This window comes from Magallana gigas, chromosome 1 (assembly GCF_963853765.1).
Source record: "Magallana gigas chromosome 1, xbMagGiga1.1, whole genome shotgun sequence".
NCBI classification, from domain to species: domain Eukaryota; kingdom Metazoa; phylum Mollusca; class Bivalvia; order Ostreida; family Ostreidae; genus Magallana; species Magallana gigas.
Window position 1 is genome coordinate 65,600,006 of NC_088853.1, and position 9,595 is coordinate 65,609,600.

Below are 9,595 nucleotides of genomic sequence, written 5' to 3' on the forward strand. Positions count from 1 at the left end.
TCTACAGGGATGAACGTCCGTGCAGCTACCACGGGTGACTTGGATGAATCAAATCTCCCTTTATCCCCTCAAAGAGTGCAACATACGAATTAAAAATCAAGTTTTGGCGTGCGCAGACCCCAACTCTAACTTTACATAACATCCCAGCGTTAACACACCCCTCCCCCTCTTTAAAAGAAACAAAAGAGTAAAAACCAGCAACAACAAAATCAAAAAATTAAAACAAACAAACAAGGAAGCTTACCCTTGGTACCCCTGATCACGTTTGTCTCTCAAAAAACTTTACATTTTTTCTAGTACTGAGGATAGATTGCCACGAGTTTAGAGCCCTACATGGAAGAAATCCTCCCTCCTGTTATTTAGAGAGAGAGAGAGAGAGAGAGAGAGAGAGAGAGAGAGAGAGAGAGAGAGAGAGAGAGCGAGAGAGACAGACAGAGAGAGAGAGGGGGGCAGGGGAGAGAAAGAGAATTCCATTGCCCCAAATCAGATGGAGAGAGGGGGGAGAGAGAGATTTTTGGAAAAAAATATATCGTTGCATATTTAACAGTACAGTTTTTCTTTCAGTGCAACGCTAAATCTCACATGACATGGTAAGCATGACTTTCATATAGATAGATAGATAGATAGATAGATAGATAGATAGATAGATAGATAGATAGATAGATAGATAGATAGATAGATAGATAGATAGATAGATAGATAGATAGATAGATAGATAGATATGGGACAGGTCTTGTAAAAGAAGAAAAAGATATGTTTAACTTGAAAAAACCAGGTTTTGTGATCTGTTCTTTCTAAAAAAAAAATCTTAGTTTAACCCAACAAAATTACTGAAAATAATACGATATGCCTTGCAGTATGCATAATAATAAGAAATGAAAGTTAAATGAGGGCTGCTCTCTGCTAAAACAATTTCTGTGGTTCGTAATTGCCCCATATTGGCAGTCATTTTATTCAACAAGGATAATTCGACCAATAAATGACTGGCACTTGTCGATTTAAATTTTCCGTTTGCTCTATTTTAAACTTTTTAATGTTTAAATCTAATGTAATAGATAATAATTGAAAAAAGTTAATTATGAAGAAAAGTTTCCAAATTGTTTAATCAGGTGGTACAAATTGTTTAACGCATGTCTTATGAAATAATCAATGGTAGAAACAAATATTAGGACCAGATTGACAAAGGAGAGTTTTTTTCTATCAATACAATGGGTGACCCTAACATCCATTTTAAGCACAAATCCTTAGGTGAAAAATTTGACTATACTTTTGGAATTCCATTCCATATCTGATGTACTATAAGTACTTAAATGTTTTAAATCAACGATATTCAGAAAACCCAATGAGCTTCTTTACCCACAAAATTAATGCAATAAATATTCTAGCAATTTATGTCCCTTAAATAACCCTTCAATCCTCAGGTTCTTCCTTTTCAAAATTTTGAGAATAAATGGTTTTCGTTATTAAATCATGGGTTGAAAAAAAAAAATTTAAATAACCTCTTCAAATATGTAAAAAGCATGTCTGGGGTACAGAAGGTTTTCATTTAATTTTTAAATTTGGTTCACTTGACGTGGTTGGGGTTCTTTTTTATAGTGAGTTCCCCTGTGTCTTATGTATATATGTATCCTTCACTATGGACAGGTATATGCCAATTTTAGAGTTATTGCAATGTTTGTGCTTATAATTTGTATACATGTATGCAATGCGTATCGTTTTGATCCTCTCAAAATGTCGTCTAACTGAATTCTTTTTGTATCACAAACGACCACGTAGTGAGCGACCAGAGTGCTAGGGCCCGGTTCTTTGTCTTGCCTAGATGGCTGAGTGTTAGCGCGGTGGTCGCTCTGTTACAACAACAAAAATCAAAGTGCGTTAATTTTGGGAGCAAGTCATTGCACTTTGAAAATAAAAATTCAAATTGCGTTGATATCTTCAATATAAACGCCCTTTGAAAAAAAAATTCAGGGTTTAGTCAAAATAATTGATACTTTTATAAACAATAAACGATTGTTTTAGTCTGGCTTTGCTCAATGGGATATATTAAAAAAAACAAAGCATTCTCAGCCAACTTTATAAAAGGTTTCTTGATTAGAATTTTTCTCTTAAGATAACGTAGTTTAAAATATACACATAAAGCACAATGCGGGAGATTTGGATTATCCCAATATGACATAAAACTGAATAGCTTAGCAACTGCATTTTCCTCTTTTGTTTATGCAGCTAATTTTATTTTTATCTGGTACAATGGGCTATGCCAGAAACAAAACTGATTTAAATATATTGAAAATAGAGATCAATGTTTAACATATTTCAACTGGTTCCAATTACATGTTCATGTTTGTAAACAAACATGATGTGAAAAAAGGATACATAAGTTATGTTTTTTAAATGAAGTGATTTATTTGTTTAGAATTTGAAATGGGGTTTACATTTAAACACGTATAGATATTTTAACCTACCATTGGAGAAATTACTGTTTGTTCAATTCATTAAATATCACTATACTTAATTAACAAGGATGGTTTGAATTGCAGAGAAAAGATATATATTTTTGGAACGCATTTTCCAGCGCTATTTACTGCTGAAAAGTAAACTCTATTCTAGACCCATACCTTGGTACTAAACTTTTGGGTTTTTTTATTTTTTCAGGTCCTTATTGAAAATGTTTTCCTTCATGTAAAGGGGCTATTAAAGCATTGAAATAATCATTTTTATGAAACTTTTCAGAAAAACTCTACCACTGTGAAAAAATATGTTAGTGATCAGTAGTTTTTGATATTCGAGTTTATACTTATATTTTATTCATTATTGTGAATTGTTAAATATATGGCTTGGACACATCAGTATCCTATTCAGTATCTCATTCTAAGGATTACTATTTTTAGGGTCAACTACCATTGGTAAGCAGCTCCCACTCTGAAAAATTATGAAATGAACATCCAAATATTCAAGAATCAGAGTCCTACTAAATAACTAGATTAAGTAAATGGGGTTCAGAGACAGTCACGTTAACACCTGAGGAATGGCTACGTATATTTGATTGGCGAAATTTTAAGCAAAAAAAAAGATAATTTTTTCAGTAACTTTTTTGTGGGATATTGTGGAATTCCTGACTGTATGTACTGAATATCTTTGTATACAGTTTCTGACAATTTTTGAATATTTGTAAGACATCGAGCCAGGTGAACAAAGAGTAAACTCAATAGTATTCTAGAGTTACATATCTTAGTACAGGAAGACACAGTTATATAAGAAATAAACAGCAATTTAAAAAGTTCATTGGGATATGAAGTTGGCTGGTCACGTGATCAAATCATGTGAAGCCCGAAAGACAGAAGTCTGCATCATTTCAAATAAATCTTTGGACTGCGATTCATTCTCACTTGTGGGCTTTGTGAAGTTTACATTGTGCGAGAGGCTTCTCTTCTCAGTTTTGTAATATGCATCCAACTCAACTGCTAAGCATATTGCGGTCTGAGGTCTACTTTGCTTTTATCCACAATCGCATGTCCGAATCTACCAACCTATCTATAAATGCCTCTTTTCCAAGCGTTTCTCTCTTTCCTAATTAAACGCGAGGAATTAATATCCGCGTAAAATCGCGAGAAGCAACCCTCGCGGATTTTAAAATCTCGCTTTTATTTTTCAGACAGTTTTGAACTATAGAAAATCATTAAAAAAGTTGGTGCTCGCGATTTTATATTCTCGCGATTTAATACAAAACAGCGGAATCGTGGAATTAAGTACTCGCGTAAAATAAGGAATTTACAGTACTTCCATCTGTACTGAAAGATAAGCCAAACAAGCAAGTATCCTAATAGCTTGACCTAGTTCTGTCACTGTTTACGATGCTCTCTATAGCCTCTCTTTTAATTGCTCACGGTAAAGCTCAGTTTAAATAATTGCTTTTTCAGTGCTTCAACCAACATATCATACTGTTGCCCCGTCTCAGAGGAGACATTTCCAAGCACCACTTGCGCAGCACCTCGCAATGATACGGCTAAATAGAGTCCTTCCTCTCTATCAGACCAGTTATCAATGCCCGCACAAGTGTCAAAATGAGACTTGTAATCAATTCAAGAATGACTACCGTCAAAAGGTGCGGGTTTTATATTGCAGTTTGTTGCATTCCTGTTGGTGGTAATTGGCATTTGCGTAGGCGGACGACTATTAAAATCCCTAAGCGCAAAGTCCTGATTTCGTCTCTGGCCCAAATGATCTGGAATTGTACTCAATTCACCTGTAGCTAATTGTTGTTGCGCTTGCGTTATTATCTGCAAATGCACTTGCAGTGGTAAATGGTGTTGCGCATGCACAGGGTTTTCTTGCGGCGCACTCACCGTTTAGATGCGCATTTAATGCGTCTGATAGCCAATAAGTCACGGCTACCGGTGCATCCGCTTTATACTGTTGCGCACTTTCATTATGTGCATTCTGAGCAGAAGCAGGCTTTCGTTGGGCCGTTTATCTTAAAGTAACACCATCAATGTAAATATCGTCCGCCTGAGAGTTTTCCATTTGCCTCAAATTCAAGCTAACCACTGTATTATTTGCAACTTCGTCAGGTATGCATTCCTGCACTACAACTGCCTTTAGTATAGTTGCAATGCCAGAATCGCGCATCGATTTACTCCTTACTGCTGGTGTCGACTGCTTTTCTATTTCAAGGCGCAATCGCCCGGTTACCGGTAATTCAAAAATTAATCTATATTCAAAACGTTTAATAACAGATTTAGTACTGCAGTTTAATCCATGGAATGTAAATTGTTCTAACATTTGATTCTTTCTAAGACAAGTTTTTTTATGATGAGCAAGAGTTGTCATTATGTCCGCCGTCACGATATGTCCGCCACTTTTTTGAAAAAATCGTCACGTTTTGTCCGCCATCACGAAATGTCCGCCACTTTTTTGAAAAATTCGTCACGTTATGTCCGCCATCACGAAATGTCCGCCACCTTTTTGAAAAAATGGTCACGTTATGTCCGCCATCACGAAATGTGCGCCACTTTTTTCGAAAGAAATCATCGTTATGTCCGCCTTTACAAAAATTACGTATATTCCCCCAAAAGTCATTACCATATGTCCGCCACCTTCAATTTTCAAAGAAATTGTATTAAATGCATGCACGTCGCTGAAAATGTCAGCATTGTTTTTGGAAAATGTATTGGCTAATGTCCGCCACCAGTTTTGAACACACTACTCTCTCTATTATTTCTAAATATAATATTTGCTATCCCATTGTGTAATATTATGTTTGCCATTCATTGATCTGAAATTATTTTCAGAATGAGAATTATATGATCGTATTAAACAATATACATAAATGTACACACTATCTCATAACGTTGAAACGTATGTCCGTCAAAAATTCGAGATCGTATCATGTCCGACGCGAAAATTTATTGCATAATGTCTGCACATAGGAATGCACGTTTAAATCGTAAGTCGGAACATTATGTACGCCGCATTATATAGACTATTAGTTCGTTTAACGCACACGATGCACACGCTAAAAATTGTGAAAAATCTGGACAAAATGTCCGCAAACAGGAATGCATGTTTAAATCTTATGTCCGACATTATTTAGTGCACTCCAATTTTCTAAATGTCGTTTTATAATGTCCGCTGCTTTAACTTTTGGAGAAAACGTACTCTGTCCACGCTAAAATCTGTGAAAAATTATGCATGTCCGCAAACAGGAAATGTGTCGCACCATTATGTCTGCCATTAAAAAAAAATGATCACTTCTTTCTTTAAAAAGTCGTAACTTTTTGTTTGTCGCCTATAAATTGAAAAAAAAAATCGTTTGTATGCCCACGTTATAAATTGTGGTATAATGTCCGCCATCATGACTGCATGTTTAAACCATAAGTCGTTATGTCCGACATAAAAAAGTGTTATCCTATTTTTAAAGTTACGCCGCATTAACTTTTGAAGAAATCATAAATGATTATGACCACGCTAAAAATTGTGGCATAATGTCCGCCGACTGTAATGTATGTCATATTGTCATTGTTATGTATGTCATACCTTCATCAGTGCGGACATAATGTGACGCTATTGTTGATTAAAATTAATGGCGAGTATGTTCAGTGTGGACATAATGTGACGCTCTTATTGATTAAAATTATTGGCAAATATGTTCAGTGACGGCGGACATAAAGATTATTTATGTTTAAGATAGACGAATATTTCGTAACATCGAACTGTAAATGGCGATTAAACGTAAAAATAATGAAATTTATAAGGAGGCAGACATAATGTGACGATGTCAAAAAAAAAGTGGCGGACATTTCGTGATGGCGGACATAACGTGACGATTTTTTCAAAAAAGTGGCGGACATTTCGTGATGGCGGACAAAACGTGACGATTTTTTCAAAAAAGTGGCGGACATATCGTGACGGCGGACATAACGTGACGGCGGCCATAACGTGACTCAACAGTTGTCTTTTGTTCGTATCAAACAAGCACTGAATCCACATTAGAGAGAGGGTTATGAGTAAAAAAAAAGAAAAAAAATATATACAAATATGTTCATTGTACATGTTATAAGTGATAATGTAGTAGGGGGCCTTGCTATTAAACACGTTTCGGCATTAAGAGACGTGTTGATAAAAAAGTAAAAAAAAAAAAAGCCGTGCTGCTTTTTTGTACGATCAGACGAGTCATTTTTCTTACGTAACGTCATTTCTTTATGACGTTATTTTTCTGTTTTATATACAAGTTTTATACAAAATGCCATAAGGGCCGTTTTTCTCATGGGCGCACTGATAGATAGATAGATAGATAGACAGATATCGTTAATGTTGAGTTCTCTTAGTATTTAGATATTGACAAGCAATTATAGAAAAACAGAGCTCTGATTTTACCAGGACCTTGTATTCAGGGTACCGTTTCACTAAAGCATCGTAAATTAGTTACTACTTAACGAGTCACGACACTACGTACGCACTTAGTTAAAACCGTTTCACGAAATATTTAAGTTACTTCTCACCTGATATCTAAACGTGGTGATGATGTAATAACAAGTTAAAGAGATTTTTGACCCTATGGAGAATGCATTATTCTTTGTAAAATATTTTAAAGTGATAGAGTTATGCCCGAATGATCATTTGAAACAGTGTTTTTGGTTAATCACCATTAGGTACCCTGAAAATTTCAGACCGAATACAACATTTGAGCTCTGTATACTTAAATGAAGTTTACCTCTGTTTTTAAAATATAAAAAAAAACGTGTTGAAAAATCTGATTGCCAGCGAAGTTTAACTTTTCATATTCCTAGAATTTACATACGGATGAAATGTACTGAAATCATTTGAATATTTTGTTAATGATATTTGTTTTTGTTTTTATCCTTTGTTTTTAAACACTTAGGCACATAAAGGGTTAAAAGAAGACTTTGGGCAACTATTGAATGAAGACGGAGATTTCGTGGTACGGAGACCAGCGTATGACCAGCTTGTGCTATCATTACGTCAAGACAAAGGCTTTATTCACCGTTATATAGGCATTAAAAATGTAAGTATTAAATCTTTTGGTAAAATTGCTAATTACAAGATTTATTTTATAAAAAGGACTTGTTGAATGTTTTATTTCTTTTTTAATTATAATTGTTTTGGTTTTGTTGTTGTTGCCTTGATCTTTTTTTTTATTTGTTTATAATACCGACATCTTTTTCAAACCGATGTTTTCATCTACCAATCCGTTTTAAACATAAAAAAAACTGTTCTTTGCGTTTGTCATATTTATCATAGGTAAATATGTAGGATTTTCAAAATGTAAGCAATGCCATGATCTGTGCTTTTTGTACGAAAAAAGGAATTATATGCTCTGTATTGCTTAAAGCTTGACATTTGGCACACTAATTTTTGTGGAGTCATAGAAATACCATACTGAAGCATTATTAACATTGAAGACAGAAAAAAATGGATATATATCTTGATCATGTCCTTTTAATTGTAAACGATGCTCTAATGTTGCTTTTTAATTTGATACTATACTAAGAAGGTAAATGTGAGATTATCATCAATGGAAGAATAAATATCCATCCCCTAAATGATGCAAATATTTCAATAATAGTCATTAGTCTAATGCAACTTTGTCTTATTAGAGGATTCTCTATCATTATTGTTCACTACAAAGCCGCAAAAAATTATAAGTGGGTTACAACTGTCAAAGAACAACCTTTTAAATCTTAGATTTTGAATATTCCAAAACAAACGATTTAGTCGTCTAGTTTTTGCATTTTTTAAAAAAAATCATATTTTGGTGATGTAAATTTGTAATGATGTACATTTTTTTAGTAACATTTGATATTCCAAGACAGCATTTGCGTTCTTTTAAATTTTCCATCAAGATAACTGTGTGACAAATAATTCATGTATTGAGTTGACAGTTAAATGCATTTGTTTTATAAATATATTAATTATTTAGGCTTGACATGGGGAAGAAAACATGTCATTTACATTTTTTCGAAATAGCAAATCAACTTATGTAATGCATTTACATATTTGTGAAAATGTACTTGTTCTTGCTGACATGATAATCGTACTGTTTCTTCTTATTATTATTTCTTTCCAAAAATGTTGTGCACGCGACTTCTCGAACAGTATTGGACCAATTTTTGTCATTTTCACAAGTGATTGCGAATGTTCATAATTTAAGACCTATTTGAAATTTTGAAATAGTCTCTTCCGGTCCCTTTTAACGGTTTTAAGTATAGGTAGACCATAGTTTTAAGTTGTGAACTATAGATTTATTTTACACCAGTGGTATCATTTCTTGGAGCTCGCCAGTGCAAGAAAACTAGGCACGAATTTAAAAAAAATAAATTTGAACGTTTTGGTCTGATTTTTTTTCAATTGATATTTTGCTAAGAAATAGACAACAAAAGTGGAATAGTTTTAAAAATTGATTCAAAAAATAAAAATAAAAAGAGGACTGACCCCTTTAGTTATGGGCCAAGACATTCGTAAACTCGTAATGCATTATAGAAGCAAAGTTGTTAATCGTAATAATATCTGTTAGAAATAAAAATCATTGCCAGTTTATGACAAGATTATTAAAGACACTATTATGAAACAATGTCTGCATTGATGATTCTAATTAAATCCAGTAACCAAAACCTCATTAAGGATAAGTGTAAGAAAAACAATGTTAGTATTTCCGAGACCTTTCGTATGAAATCAAGAAAAATGGGCAGACCCCTTAAGTTGGGACAAAGACACTAGATATATCTACTACAAATAGATACGATAATATACGATAAAGATTTGGTAATGCATTTTTGAATCAAAGTTGTTGATCGTTACAATGTCTGTTTGAAAAACTCATTACCACGCCAAGTTTTTATGGAATTCTAGTGGCCAAAGTCCTTAAACTTTAATGCCATATATCTAGAGAAGGAGGCAGATTTGGTCTAGTGTTGTAAAAGAGAAAATGACTGCATTGGTGATTCTAATCGATTCCCTAAATAAAACACCAATGTTGTCCTCATTGTGGATAGCCCGTCAAATATTCAATAATTTGAATCAAATTAAAATGGATGTAAGAACATAAATACTAGTTTTCTTGAGACCTTTCGTATACTTT